We start from the raw sequence: 15,486 nt of genomic DNA, 5'->3' as shown, positions 1-15,486 counted from the left end.
ACAAAACCAAAACAAAAAAACCCACAACACCAACAAAATCCCACATTTGTGGTTCATCTTGTAAATAAGACCCAAATTCCCACCTAAATTCCTACGTTTGTGTATAATCTCTTCATGAATAAGACTCTAATACCTATATTTTTCTTCCCTCTTCTCATAAAAAGACCCAAATTCCCACGTTTTTGTGTCTTCTCTTCCTAAATAAGACCCAAATTCCCACATTCGTGTGTCCTCTTTGTAAATAAGACCCAAATTCCCACCCAGATTCCCACATTTGTGTGTCTTCTTCCTAAATAAGACCCAAACACCCACATTTTTGTACCCTCTCCTCACAAAAAGACCCAAATCCCCACAATTCTGTGTCCTTTCTTCTTAAACAAGACCCAGATTCCCATCTAAATATCCACATCTGTGTGTCCTCTCTTCAGAAGACCCAAATTCCCTCATTTGTGTGTCCTCTCTTCATAAATGACCCAAATTCCCTCAGTTGTGTGTCCTCTCTTCATAAACAAGACCCAAATTCCCTCATTTGTGTGTCCTCTCTTCATAAATAAGACCCAAATTCCCACATTTGTGTGTCCTCTCTTCATAAATAAGACCCAAATTCCCACATTTGTGTGTCCTCTCTTCCCAAATTCCCACATGCAGGAGTGGGGTTGCATTCAGAAATCCCCCGGATTGTCCCATATTACCACGCCAGCCCAACCTCCGTCCTTTACACCATTTCATGGCTCTGAGGGATGGCAGGACGTGTGTTGGGACCGTGCTGCAGGTCAGTGTGAGCAGACACACGGGGAGCCCACAAGAGGATATTTACCACCATCAGAAATAGGGGGAAAAACTGTTTATTCCAGTCAATCTAACGTCGTTATTTAAAACAAAACGAAAACGAAATGGATGGGACCGGCCTGGGAAGCCCTTGGGTTCCTGCATCCTGCACAGCTCAGGAGGACTTCTATGCATCTTCTGGGCGCTCCTGAAAGACAAAATGTGATATCACTGTGGTTTATCACACCTGTTATGACATTTCTGGGGATGCTACGTCTCAAAAGATGAGCTGTACCAGAGCCCCTCCTGTCTTTGCTTCTGCTCCCTGAGCTGAGGTTTCCCTCCAGCCCTGCTGTCTCAAGGCTTCCCTGCTGCTCTCCTCTCTTTAATGGCTTTTTGCATTCATCATGTTTGCAGAGATGTAGTGCAGTTGTTAAGTGTGTACCCTCAGCATCACTGCTCGATTTCATCAGCATCCCGAGACATCAGCTACAGGGGAGGTTTGGGTTGGATGTGAGGAGGAAGTTTTTCATGCGGAGGGTGGTGAGGCAGTGGAACAGGTTGCCCAAGGAGGCTGTGGATGCCCCATCCCTGCAGGCATTCAAGGCCAGGCTGGATGTGGCTCTGGGCAGCCTGGGCTGCTGGTTGGTGACCTGCACACAGCAGGGGGTTGGAGCTGGGTGAGCACTGTGCTCCTTTGCAACCCAGGCCATTCTATCAGTCTGTGATATGATATGATTCCCTGTCTGCGCCTCTGAGTTCACTTCTCTGTGAGCCACAGAGGATTTCTTCAGAAGTTATGTGTCGAGCTGAGACCACCACTGCTCTTCTTTTTGTTCTGTTTTCCAGCTCCACGCCTGTTTTCTTTTGTAACTAGAAGAGAGAGGATTTATATCTTTTTCCCAGCCAGCTTATCCGTGGGAAAGCTGGTCTGATGCAACTGCAGCAGCTTTGGTGTAGTTTGGGTGAGCTGCATTCCTGCAGCATAGCACGGCTCGCTCAGCAGCAATGGGCACTGCAGGAAAACCCCACCGCCTGAGATTGGAGCCGACCGTGGTGCCTGGCAGCCCCTGCTGGCCTCTGCCACGTCTGACTTTCATCATTTTTGGGGGGGGGGAGAAATCTGTCTTCAAACATAGGCAAACATTCTCATTTCTGACAAGAACTAATGCTTTGTTTGGGCTTTGTGCAGCTGCGCTGTCACACCAACGTCGGCTCTCGGAGCAGGCAGCCCGAATGCGCTTCTATTTATAGGAACCTGGTATTTTTACATTAAACTCTCTTTTGGCACAAATCGAAACAGCTTTCTGCAGGGATACTGAGAAGTATTTGTATCCTTTGGGTGCGTCCTCACCTCTCAGCTTGCACCAGCAGAACCGGAGGAGCAAGAATGGCTGGGAAAGAAGATAGATGGGAGGAAAGCAGCCAGAAGCTGCAGTTTCCAACTCCCTCCCCTTCAAGAGGTTTAATGGAGATGGGAGCACTGCTTACCAGTTCTGGAGGAGGAGTGGGGTTGTTTCTTTTGTCCCACCTCTGTTGTCGCCACCTATAAAATAAAGAGCTCAGTGACCATTGGAGAGGGGTTTTGTGCAAGATGAGATGCTGCTGTTTAAGGACAAAAGCAAAGCAGTCAGAGGATAAGGGAGCGCTTATCTTCCGTACGCTATACAGAAATCTTTCTTTTCTCAACTCTTTCCTTCATGGAAAGAAGTGAAAATCAAAGGAAGAGGTAAAGCAAGTAGGAGAAAAAAGGAAGAGCCGATTGGAAGAAGTACAAGGTTATGAAGAAAATACCCTGAAGTTACACAGCAATTTTCATTTCGGAATTTCTATGGAAAAAAATAAATGCCAGAATGGGTTAAAAACAATGAAGCTCTATCAGCCATTTCCAGGTAAGAAGCAGCAGTGAGAGAACTCTGTTCCCAGCTCGGGACATGGTTGGTTGCATTCCTCTGCATGGATAGAAACCATAGAATCTCAGAATCACTGAGGTTGGTGAACACCTCTCAGGTCCCCACGTCCAACCTCAGCCCATCGTGCCCAACCCACCACATCCCTCAGTGCCACATCCCTATGGTGCTGGGACAACCCCAGGGACGGTGACCCCAACCCTGGGCACCCCGAGAGCCTGGGGCAGGGATTGCCGGTGGCTGGAGCACTCCTACCTTCGGATGTACTCGGCAATATCGACCCTCTTGTACAGCAGGACGCCCAAAATCAGGGTGAGAAGCAGCAGCGTTCCAATAGCTTTTACCGTACCTCTGTACACTTGGAAAAGGAAACAAAGAACATCACACTCTGCGCACACAAAACGTGCTGGTTTTGCTGCCATTCCCCAGTGCACAAAGGGTCAGGAGCTCGTGTGCGCGCCCTAGGAAACCTCCCTGATAACCTCAGTGGGAGCTACCAGTGTTCTTTTCTCTCTCAGAAGCAAGCAGAAGCCGTGAGGTGTTCATCAAAGAGGGTAAAGTGATGCTAAACAGACCTGGGAACAATGAGGACCGCATTGTAAGGAGGTTGGGGACATCACACACAAGCAAGCCAGCTTCCCAGGGCGCACAGAGGAGGACACGCAGGTGAAGAAAGACCCAAACACAGCCAGAAGGGTGAGTGGTTTGAGCTGAACATTGCTGATGGTTGAGGCTCCAGTGTGTGGGGAGAGTGCGGATAAAGAAAGGCGGGAGGCTGTTTGTAGGGAAGGTGTGAAAGGCTTTGCTCCTTCCAGCATGCTGAAGAGCCAACACGGGGATACCAGCTGCAGCCTAAGCATCAGCCGTTCTCCGTGGATTGAGGAGCTCAGCACGGCCCCTGGGGTCCCTTCGTCTCCATGCAAAGTAGGTGAGATATCACAGTGATATTGGAGGAACGGCTGAGGGGAGCTATGGAGCGCTAACTGCTCCAAAGAGTTCGATTTCTGCAGTGCCAGTGGGCCCATTGCTGCTTCATTTGCCGTTTGCCTGGCCAAGCAATCAGCAGAAAGAGCTCAGAGCTCTTCATCATCATCATCAGGACCGATAGGCAGAGCGGGCCAGGGAAGGGCTTGAAAGCCGTCCGTGGTCAGGAGCTGGGGGTTGTGCAGCTCTGCTGAGTGACTGTGGTTTTGTTCATCGGCAAGTCGTTATGCCTAATAGATGGGAAGGCAGAAGAGCATCTCTCAGGGGTACGTGCCCGGAAAATATTTATTTATGCCCTGTCATCCCAGGATTGGAGCTCTGCTGGAGATGTCTATTAAGAGGAGAGGAAAATTCTCCTAAGAGGGTTCTGATGAGCTCAACAGACACTCCTCATCAGCTGCCTTAATGAACTGCGTGCTGGCTGCTTGGCCCTGGTGCTTAATGGAATCGATCTGTAGTTCCTGTGGTTGCCCTGGGAGCAGCCAGAGAGAGGGCCAGCAGGGCAAGCACCATTGCGCTGATAAAAAGGAGGCGAGATAAGAGGAAAAAAAGAGAATAAAATAGAATTAAAATAGTGGAGTAGAATAGGGTAGAGTTGAGCAGATTATAGCAGGTGGAGGAGGCCTACGAAGCTCAACTTCAATCGCATCCGGGTCTGGTGTGGCTACATAGCAAAGGGAAAAGAGATGCCTGAACCAAGGCTGGAATGATCTGAAAGCACAGGTGGAAAGAGAAAACCGTGCTGAGAGGTGGTGTGATGTGCAGAGCGGTTGCACCACACCCTGCACTATGCTCACCATAGTAAGAAGGAGGTGGTCCGCTGTCAACGCTGCCTCCATACCCTTCTGCCCTGCAGTCCGGAGGGGCCCATCCCGAATCACAGTGACAGTTGTTCTTGTTGTTGCAGACCTGAAAGAGAATGAACGTTTTACGGCATGAAAAATGCAGCAGCCATTTGGTGGCCCCGGGGGGATTGGCCTCCGGCACTTCATCTCAGGACCAGCAGAGGAGGGCAGGACGGAATCCACACCCCGAGGCAAATTTGTCACTCTCCTTTGGCAGCCACCGTGGAAATGTTTAACCTCTGTGGTGTGCAGGTGGCGGACGGGTGCCCCGGACACAGCTGTCACAAGCTGTGCGTTTGCTCTGTCGGTGACGTGAAGGCAGCAGGAGCTCCCCATCCATCCCTGCACCCTCTTGCAGTGACGATGGTCCTGCAGAGAGAGGCTACAGACACAGCAGGAGGAGCTGACAGCGCACAGAGGGTGAGAGATGGTTGCCTTTGCCTTTCTCCAGCTTAGCAGGAGTGCTTTCCGCGTGTCTCTGTCTGTTTTCATCTCGACATCAGAAAGCACTTTCGCAGCCTTTGCTGCTTGCCCTCCTTTTGTGGATGCTGTAACTGTTTTCTGCCACAACGACGCAGCGTTTCACAAATGTGTCCCAAATGAATTTGTCACCTTCGTGTGATTCGAAAGGAAGATAAAGACAGACAGAGGTGATGGCAAAACTCTCCTTTAACATCCACGCTGACACCCAGACAGATCTGCTCCTGTGCAGGGATATCTGTCTGGAAAGAGGGGCAGGTACGGGTGGCAGCATAAATAAACCCCTGTGTGAGGAAATTCTGCCAGTGTTGCTGCCTGAAACATGGGTTTTATGTAAGACTACATCGAAACGTTGTACAAAATCTGCCATTTCGGTGGCATTTGCAAGGAGAGCAATGTTACAGAATCGAGCATGCATTTTTCAGATCTCTCCAACTCTGGCTGATTTAGATTCAGCAGCACTGACAGCTGCACTGAAGGATGAAACGTTACAATGTAGAAGTCACTTTTTGCAACGTTTGTGGGAACGAAGAAGAAAAATGGCAGAGGAAGGCAATGAACACTGAGATAGAGGGCTGCGAGCTGTCGGAGCAGGATCCGGGGGGAAGTCGTGTGTGGAAACCAAAATAATGTTTGTGCTGCTGAGCCAGGAGCCATTCTGGACCTCTACGTTGCTTCGAAAGGCAAATTTACATTTCACATACTCTACCCTTCAAAGGACAGTTAGAGGTTTTCTACCTACCCCTCTGCCATGGCATTTTTTCGCTGTACAAATGCTGTTGAGAAAAGCTGCGCTGACACACGTCCTGTTGATGCATATCTGCAGGAAGAGGCAGGTTGGTGTTAGGGACGAGGTACGGTGACAGCTGTTGGGAGAGGGCACTGACTGGTGAAGTAGGATAAAATTACAGTGTCTGTTCCTTTGTTCAGGGCTTTCCATTCCCTCTCTCTAAAGGAGCGACAGGGGAAGGAATAGGAGCAAAAAAAGGAAGGTCTTTGTGTTTCAAGTCTGAGACAAACCAAAGCGGAGGCTGAAGAAACCCAACCGAGCATCACAACGCGCTACAAAAACCAGTTCTATTTCAGGAGTCATTCATTTGCTGCAAAAAAACCCAGTCGTCTGGGTGAAGTTCCCCACGTGCCTGCTCTGCTCACACCCCTCCTTCAGTACCTGCCCAAGGCCAGGGAGGACGGATGGGCTTTGGATGGACCCCTCACAACCACCCTGATCTTCATAGGTCTGCGCTCAGTGAGTAACGTGGAGCATCCTCGTACCTTCAGGAGGCACACGGATGTCTCCTCTGGGCAGGAGGAGATTTATTTTCAGCTTTTGGCCTTGCAAATGAATTGGTTTTGCGATGACTGTGGTGAGAGGCATGGGACCCATCTCTTCTGAAAGGGGAACTCTACCAAGAGCTCCTTCCCTTTGTGGAACTCAGCATGTGTGTTTTTCTCAGAAACGTTCTCTGCCATATGGTAGCAAGAAATGCTCCTTCAGTACGTCACAGCCTCGACAGGACTTTGGCATTCTGAGTGCCTCACAGGGAAGAAACGCGTCCTATTCTTGGAAGAACATTTGCAGTGCTTTTGTCTGCACAGCAAACAAAGGTTGACTTTGATTGGTTGCTTCCAAAGAAGCGGAGAATCTTTTACTTCCCTCTTCTAATGGAAAGACAGCCGTGTGCTGCCAGCAACAAAAGCTACGACCATATAGTGCTGTTTTTCAGCTGCTAAGGAGGCTTTAGCAGGAGGGGGCTGACATCAGAGGTCACGAATGTTTTCCTTAGGATGAAAATCCTTCCCTCTAATCCCTGCTCTATTCTAGCTATCTGGGGGTACCTTGTTTGTACCACACGACGTGCCGTCCTTCACCAAGCCATCGTCAGGCGTGTCGAAAGGCAGGTGGAACTCGAGCCCCCAGCAGAGCTGGTTGGTCATGAAGGTCTGCACCACGGTCTCGCCGTCTTGCCGGACTGGCACTCTTTTGATGTTAGTGCACTGCACTCTCCCACACAGGATGTTCCTGAGATGGACAGAGAGACAGACAGACAGACTGCAGGGACGTCAGAAGGCGCAGTGATCCGTGCTACTGGCTGGTATTGACACGGACCCTCCTGCCAGCTGGTGCTGGTGCCTTGGGACAGGCAGGCACAGCCCTTTGGGACCTTTCGAGAAGCTGCAGAGATGCTTCCACTTGTTGTTTTGAGCCTTGCTTTTCATACCTTTCTCCTATTTTTTTATAAAGCGTGAGAAATAATGATATTTATGCTGGGAGGATTTAGGTATCGTTCTTCCGAAGCTCATCTCTGTGGCCAAAGGTGGCAAGAGCGAAGCTCAAGTTCTGCTTGTGTAGTGCTCAGCATGAAAAGCGGAGGTAAGCTGAATGATGAATTTTCGTTCTGCTGTCTGCTCCAATGACAGCAGTGTCCAATTGTTGGTGAAACACCAAAGTGCAAGCGTGAAGAAAGGCAAGGTAGGCAAAGAACCATCGAATGGCTTGAGTTGGAAGGACCTTGAAGATCATCTGCTTCCAACCCCTCGCTGTGGGCAGAGGTAACACCCACTAACTGTGCATAGGGAAAATCCCCAAGGTAGGCAAACCTCCTTGGTCTCAAACCATCATCCCAATCAAATCCCACAGGACAGGGATGGGAAGGAGAGTTTGGAGAGTGGTGTGCTGCAAGGCACAGCGCTGTGCATGACAGTGTCCTCTCTAGAGGTGTCCTTCCAGATGTGCTTTCGGGACATACCGACTGATGGCAGCTGCAAATGGTGGCAGTGCTGAAAGGAAATAGCACTAAAGGCGGAAAAATAAAAAGGGGGGTTGGAGAACAACGTATCAAACAGAAAAGGAAAACGCGGCCCGGCCAGTTGGCGGGATGACCTCTTGGAGAAGGAAAGCTGGCAACCTATTGTGCCCAAACCCCAACAACAAATCAGGCTGAATATCTCTCAGAAAAAGGGTCCGAGTGCCTCTGCTACCGCACTGCTCACCCCTCCAGGCACTTGGTGTAGTGGGTGCCGTTCCAGCCGCAGTTCCCACTGCGGTCCCCTCGGAGGTTCACGTCCCTGAAGCAGCTCAGCGGGGCACGGTGGGCGGCTGCGGAGTGGGAGAAAGGAGGAGATTGTTGTGGTGAGGCAACTGCTGATGGTTTTTGTGGGTGTTCTAAATGGCCCCATGTATTTTATGGATTCTTTTTTTTTTTTGTCTTGTTTTCCTCTTTTTGACTGTAATGAAGTGGCTACGTGGAGAGATTTGCTACAAGAGAAAAATCGATGGTCAGAGAATGGACCATGCTCATTTGTCCGGAATAATCCGGTGTGGAAGATTGGAATAAAGACTGTAAATCTCTCCAAAGCCTACTTCTTTTCTTTCTTTCTTTCTTTCTTTCTTTTTCTTTTTTTTCATTAAAACAAACGTGCCAGTGCATCTTAGATTTACCCTGAAACCAGAATCCCTACCGTTATGCTCTGTATTAACAGTAAGGATTCTTGTCAGACGTCAGAAACAACTCCCAGAGTTGGGCTTCAGCAAGACAGAACCACTTCCAACCCAGGGAACCCCCCAGTTTTTTTCAGAACATCCTCATATTCTCCAAGCGTTGCCTATATCATGACAAACACTGCTGCCTTCGTGTGCAGGGGTTACAGCTCTGCAGATTCCAAACTTCTTGTAGATGTGGTAGAGCACGTAGGAATGTGGTTTTATTTGCAGATTCGTGCTCATAATGAAACCTACAGCTCGAGTCCTGGTGGTCATTGCTGCCGTCAGTGAGGAGGAAGTGCAGAGTACATCTGCTGTGCCATGGCCTTGGGACGGCACTTGGGGAAGTTGGGTACTTCCTGCAGAACTGAGATAGCCTCAAAGAGGCTGTGGGCAGGCATTACGCTTCAAGTTAAAACTTGGAGGAAATGTAGATGCACAAATGCAGAGTGCTGCTGTTTTCAACTGCATAAGAGGGGTTTCGGTGACTGTTTTCATCGTGCATTTATTTCTGGTTCTTCTCTAGTGAGAAGTGCCATTCCCTTGTCCCACTGAGTGTGAGATGGACCTGAACAGCACTGCAACAGCTAACGCCTGAGGAAACCACATTTCTGCTGCCCTAACTATTGTAAATATGTATTTTATACTGCCTTTAAATACATGTTGTTTTAAACATACAGTTGTGTAGCTACTGCTATAAAATCCTGGGGCGTTTCAAAAGTATTCTGTAATAATTCCCTCTTATCTCCTCTCCCCCAGGTGCTCAGCCCCAGGGCGCTCAGCCTGTCCCCACCAGGAGCTGCTCCACCATCTCTGCACCCTCACTGGGCTCTCCCCAGCAGTTCCCTTTCTGCCTGGAGCTGGGGAGCCCAGCACTGGGTGCAGTGCTTCAGATGTGGCCCCCCCAGGGCAGAGCAGAGGGAAAGAGCACCTCCCTGCCCTGCTGCCCACGCTCTGTGCACCTCAGGTGGCCTTCTTGGCCCCCATGGCACACACTGATAGTCTGTGCTCAACCTATGGTCAGCTGTTGACCAACGAGGACACCATTGGCCTTCTTGGCCACCAGGGAACACTGCTGCCTCATGGCCAACCACTGAGCAACCACTGATCGACCCTTGGTCCAAAATATTGCTCAGCTGTTGGTCAACTGTTGGTCAACTGTTGGTCAGCTATTCGCCAGCCATTGGTCAACCATTGGCCAACCATTAGCCAACTGTTGGTCAACCATTGGCCAACCATTGGTCAGCTGTTGGTCAACCATTGGCCAACCATTGGTTAACTGTTGGTCAAGTATTGGCCAACCATTGGCCAACCACTGGTCAACTGTTGGTCAGCCATTGGCCAACCATTGGTCAGCTGTTGGTCAACCATTGGCTAACCACTGGTCAGCTGTTGGTCAACCATTGGCCAACCATTGGCCAACCATTGATTAACTGTTGATCAAGTGTTGGCCAACTATTGGCCAACCATTGGTCAGCTGTTAGTCAACCATTGGCCAACCATTGGTCAGCTGTTGGTCAACCATTGGCCAACCATTGGTCAGCTGTTGGTCAACCATTGGCCAACCATTGGCCAACCATTGGTCAACTGTTGGCCAACCATTGGCCAATCATTGGTGAACTATTAGCCAACCATTGGCCAACTGTTGGTCAACCACTGGTCAACTGTTGGTCAACCATTGGTCAACCAAGACAGCCAGGTGCTTGTCTGCAGAGCTCCTGTTCATCAGCTCAGCCCTGTACTGATACACACGGTTATTCCTTGGCTGTGTGAGCTGCATCAGATCGATAGAGACCATTAGCAGACAGATTCAGAGCGACGCTGCCCCGCTCTTCTCCCTCAGCATCCAACAATTTGCATCCCTGGCCTGGGAGCTGCAGCTCTGTGCAGAGCAGCATCAGGGGGTAAATACCGGACCTACCTCCTCCAGTTGGTTCCAGCTTCCCTTGGACCTCCTGACAGCGTGCAGCAGTGCCTTTCTCTGGGGGTGTTGTTACTGTGCTTGGAATTCTGTGTTTTCCCCCGTTAAAAAAGAAATGAACTCGTAAGGAAGTGGGGAGCCTGGCCTCTGGTGGCTGTGCCGGAGGATACAGGCTTGCAGCATGGCTGGGAGGGAGGCTGACGTTCTGATAGAGCGTAGGGGGGGGGAAAAAAAACAAAACCAGAGCAGCTTTTCGGGCCACACCACGAGCCAGCAATTCCTCCAGCCTCCTTGCACCCGAATCCAGTGCTTCAAAGCAGGCAGGGAGGGCTGAGGTCAGAACAGCAAGCAGGGCTCTGTCACGGATACAAAACCCAGGCTGTGCTGCTAACAAAGGGGAGTGCTGGGCCAGCTCAGAGCCCTGCAAAGCACAGCAGACACCCTCTGCTCCGACAGCGGCTGTGCCTGGGGGCAGCGGCGCGGGCTAATTGGGAAGCTTTGATTAATGGGCAGTGCCTGCTTCTGACACAGGTGGTGTTTGCGCGCATTAAAGCGGCCGCCTTTATGGAGGTTTCTCTTATTGAATTATAGGGAATGTGCTCGATCCCCCCGCAGCCTCAGGACATCAGACCAAAAGGTAGAGGAAGAGGCTCCAAGCCCTCCTCCTCCCCCTCCTCCCTCCTGCCCCATTTTCTTTCAGGAAGGGTGAATTTCCAGACGTGACTCTTTCTTCCAAGCACTTCTGGTTCTCTCTGTTCCCACTGCTTGCTGCTGCCGCGTTGCGGGCTCCCCGGCATCGCCGATGCGTTTCGTTTATAACGGCTCCCTAATTGACTAATTGGATTTAATCCCCCGCTCGGTGCAGGATCCAGGCAGGCTGCAGGGCAGCACAAAGGGGCCGTGAGCTCCGGGCACGCTGCGTGGGTATGGGGTGCTCACACTGCACACCGTGCCGCCGCCGCACCGCCACCAAAGGGATCCCGGAGGGCAGGAACCCCTCCTGCCATCTCCGGGGGATGTGTCAGAGCCCAGCTCTGCTTCCTGCCCCACAGAAAGGGAGGAGGTGGGTGCTGAGTGCTGGGCTGGAACGGGGCGGCTCCGAGGGCACTGCATGCAGCGCAGTGATGAAGCTGCAGCTGCTGCTGCCTGGTTCACCTTCCCCAAACCCAGGTGGGACGTTTCACCTTGTAGGGTGACACGCAGACACCTTCCCCAAACCCAGGTGGGACGTTTCACCTTGTAGGGTGACACGCAGACACCTTCCCCAAACCCAGGTGGGATGTTTCACCTTGTAGGGTGACACGCAGACACCTTCCCCAAACCCAGGTGGGATATTTGAGGGACACATTTAGTGGACACGACGGTGATGGGTTGATGGTTGGACTTGATGAGATCTTAAAGCTCTTTTCCAACTTTGATGATTGTGCAATTCTTTGATTCTGTGGTCTTGTAATGTGGTGGACAGACCCCACAACCAAACCCAGGTGGGATGTTTCACCTTGTAGGGTGACACATAGACACCTTCCCCAAACCCAGGTGGGACGTTTCACCTTGTAGGGTGACACGCAGACACCTTCCCCAAACCCAGGTGGGATATTTGAGGGACACATTTAGTGGACACGACGGTGATGGGTTGATGGTTGGACTTGATGAGATCTTAAAGCTCTTTTCCAACTTTGATGATTCTGCAGTTCAGTTTCATTTTCCAGCCCTTTTGGATTGAAGCACTTTGCTTCAATCCTACCTTCAGGACTTCCTGAGGCTGGGTAAGGAGGGAGGAAGGAAAAGGGCTGTGAAGTTTTCAGTTTAGCAGTTATGAGTGCTGTAGACAATCTCCTTTCAAATCATAAAACGACAAATTTTCAACGTGCTGGGCCGTTACAGCGCTGGAATCAGCTGGGATGGCAAAGCTGGAAGAAAAAGGACGAGCAGGAATGTCACCCTGCCCTGACCTGAAGGAAACTGTCATTCGGCCGAGGTGGGATCCCCTACAAGTGCTTTATTTTGGCGTTTCCAGTCTGTGTTGTAGCCAGGCAGCCTGGTCCAAGTGCAGGTAGAACACTGGGAGCATGCCATCAGGTCAGACAGGAGCAGGAAGGGGCTCATCCCCCATCCCAGGTTGGGGACAGAGCCGGGGCCATCAGCCCCTGGCACCCCGAGCCGGGTGGTCCGAGGAGCACCGCGGAATGAATTGATTTGATAAATGGACATTTATTACGCTCACAAATTGGCTGAAACCAATTTCGGTCACATCAACCCCTGATAACTGCTGGGGTATTGATTTGTGTAAAGTAATACAGTGAATTTATCAGTTCAATAGCAGGCTGAAGGGCCTCTCGGAGACGCAGCGCTACAGTTACGCCGTTACAGATGGACAAAATAAACGGGGAGCGCGGCAGCAGCGCTGGAAGTGGCTCCGAAGAAGAAGACCTGGCTGTCCCTCGTTGGCCTCTTCACGTGGACGTTGGGGCTGAATTTCACCATCGAGCGTGGCCCGCCCCCCGTTTCTGCCATCCCTGCAGCTGAGCTTGCCGAGAGGTTCGGCGCAGACTGATGGGGTGGCAATGGAGAAGAGTTGGGTTGAGGACCCCAGGGAAAGGAGCATCTCTGACAGCTTCCACGGCTTTGCCCACGGTTCTCATCCTTCCGACTGTTGTGCTTCGTCCCGAAACGGCGTCTTTCTTCCTCTTCCCAGCACCAACCCCGTGGAGTTCGGAGGCGCAGAGCTGTCAGACGGTGGCCCTCTGTGTGGATGGCCAGAATGGTTTTCCAAAGCTTAGGGCTGGGCCGTATCCTGACTTTGAGGCTGCTTATGGGAGAGCTTTTACACCTGGTCACTCTGTTGATCTACCCAACCCGCTCTAGACAGCAGCAGTCAGCACCTTCCAGCCGAGACACAACACTGAATCACGGGCAGTAACCTCGTGGCAGCTTTTATGGCACGGTGTATATCAGGAGGGAGCCGAGCTCTTATCCATAAAGCCTGATGTCCTGCTGAAAAAAAAAACACAGCACTTAACCTCGCCGCCTCCGCAGCGCCGAGCGGGCTGACCCCTGCAAGTGGTCACTCCGTGCCCCCGAGCAAAAGTTTATTACCTTTATTATCTTCGCTGAAATAGCTGCAGAAATTGTCGGTGTCCTTGTTATTCCCCATCCATTAAAAAAACAACGACAACAACTGAGCCCGGGCGGGAGGCAGGAACTGCTCGGGGTGGAGATGCTCAGTGACTGTGGTCCAGTCAATCCTCAGCCCTCTCGGCGTTCAGCCCAGCTGCTATTTAATGTCTTCCCTCTCCACCTCCTGCTGGCAGAGGCGACATGTTGCTGCCCATCCGTAGCTCTGTTGCACGAGGATCTCCCCATGTGCCGATGCTGGGGTGCCTGGCGTCGAGGTTATGTTATCGTAGAATGGAATCACGGAATCATTCAGGTTGGAAAAGATCTCCAGGATCGTCAGGTCCGACTCCATCCCACCCCGCCGTGCCCACTCACAGAGCCATGCCCAAGGAGGTGGTGGAGCCACCATCCCTGGAAGCATCCAGGCAGCGTTTCGGTGTTGTACTGAGTGGGCCAGTGGGAGGTGTTGGTGATGGCTGGACGGTTGGACTTGGAAATCTTGGAGGTCTTTCCCAACCTCGGCGATTCTATGTAGTCGTTAAGGTCGGAAAAGCCCTCTGAGATCCCCAAGTTGAACCCCATCCCATCCCCACCAACGCTCCCTGACCACAGTGCCACGTCGCCACGGCTCTGAACGCCTCCATGGATGGCGACCCCCCGCTCCCTGGGCAGCTGTGCCACTGCCCAACCGCTCTCAGAGTTTGTCCTAATGTCCAACCTGCCCTGCCCTGTCACCTCAGTTGGATGGGACGCAATTAGAGATCATCGAGTCCAGCTGCCAATCCATCCTCACCGTGGCCAGTTGTAGAATCACAGAATCACGGAACTGGGAAGGTTGGAAATGACCTCCAACCACCAACCCAGCACCACCACGTCCACTAAGAGTCATGGAATCAGAGCTATGAAGGTTGGAAATGACCTCCAACCACCAACCCAGCACCACCACGTCCACTAAGAGTCCTGGAATCAGAGCTATGAAGGTTGGAAATGACCTCCAACCACCAACCCAGCACCTCTGTGCCCACTGAGAGTCCTGGAATCAGAGCTATGGAGGTTGGAAATGACCTCCAGTGTAACCCAGCCACCAACCCAGCACCACCATGCCCACTAAGGCAAAAGGCCAATGGTCTGAGCTGGTGCCCATTTCTCGCCCCACGGCCCCATCCAGCCTGCTGATGGTGCTCTGTTAGTTCCCCTTGGCTTAGAACATCCTTCCTCCTCTTCCTCCTCTCTAGAGCAGCCTTTTGATTCAGTGCCTGATCAGATTGAGGGGCTGAATCGTATCTCGGCTGGTTGTAGGAACCCTGATGGGGTGAGAGGAGTCCCCAGCGCCGCAGACCTGACTGGTGTAGTAGTAGGGCTGTGCTGTCAGAATTAGGAGCGGGGAGCAGATGTTTGGGCCTCCAAACCCTCGTGCTGTCGTCACAAAAGTTACAAATTTCCCCTTGGTGCCTTCACCTTTGGCATCACCCCTTGGAGATAACCGCCGGTTCGCCAGCACAGACCCTGCATCAACCCGGAGCTCTGCAACCTCCCCTCTTTTCATCTGCAGGCGAGAAATAACGCAAGAAGAAAACGCCAACCAACAAATCAACACCAAGAAAAATAAAAAAAGAAAAAAGAAAAAAGAACCCACTTGTGCAGAGCTGCTTTATTCACAGGAAGGCTGGCTGAGCTCGGAGCTGGAAGCCCGGCGTGCCGCCCAGCTCATCCCCTGTCCCCCTCCTCGCCGTCTCCCTGGCAACGCTGAGTGCACATCCTGGAAAAGTTTATCCGAAATCTGCTCTGGGCAGCTTTCCAAATCCATGCTAACCTGATTAGGTGTCTCTGGGGCCTTTGCTGGCTAATCAAATTAGGTAGCACTAATGGCAGGGAGGACTTTGAGTGGGCAGAGAGCAGTAAAACATAGTGTATACTTAGTGATAATTATACTTGCTTTTGTGTCATTGATTTATACGCCTTCTCCCCCCTCGACCC

General features: G+C 51.4%; 2 long non-coding RNA genes across 6 annotated transcripts; both read left to right on the top strand.

Annotated features, from left to right (window-relative positions):
* The first annotated feature begins 6 nt into the window (after window positions 1-6).
* On the top strand, window positions 7-9,616 carry LOC116217312. 5 transcript variants are annotated; one of them, XR_004161702.1, is made up of 4 exons: window positions 7-772; window positions 1,618-3,606; window positions 4,570-9,099; window positions 9,231-9,616. It is a non-coding gene; the product is annotated as an uncharacterized LOC116217312 (long non-coding RNA). The 5 variants fall into 5 exon arrangements; XR_004161703.1 differs by lacking the exon at window positions 7-772 and having other exon boundaries at window positions 3,211-3,374; window positions 3,494-3,606; window positions 9,231-9,611; XR_004161706.1 differs by lacking the exon at window positions 7-772 and having other exon boundaries at window positions 3,211-3,374; window positions 9,231-9,611.
* Window positions 9,617-11,724: 2,108 nt separating this feature from the next.
* LOC104913737 lies at window positions 11,725-15,123 on the top strand. Its single transcript, XR_004161707.1, has 2 exons — window positions 11,725-11,928; window positions 11,981-15,123. It is a non-coding gene; the product is annotated as an uncharacterized LOC104913737 (long non-coding RNA).
* Window positions 15,124-15,486: the final 363 nt, after the last annotated feature.

This window comes from Meleagris gallopavo, chromosome 20, assembly GCF_000146605.3.
Source record: "Meleagris gallopavo isolate NT-WF06-2002-E0010 breed Aviagen turkey brand Nicholas breeding stock chromosome 20, Turkey_5.1, whole genome shotgun sequence".
In the NCBI taxonomy this organism is placed as follows: Eukaryota; Metazoa; Chordata; class Aves; order Galliformes; family Phasianidae; genus Meleagris; species Meleagris gallopavo.
The sequence above is the reverse complement of the archived record's forward strand: the minus strand, read 5'-3'. Positions and strand labels throughout refer to the sequence as shown.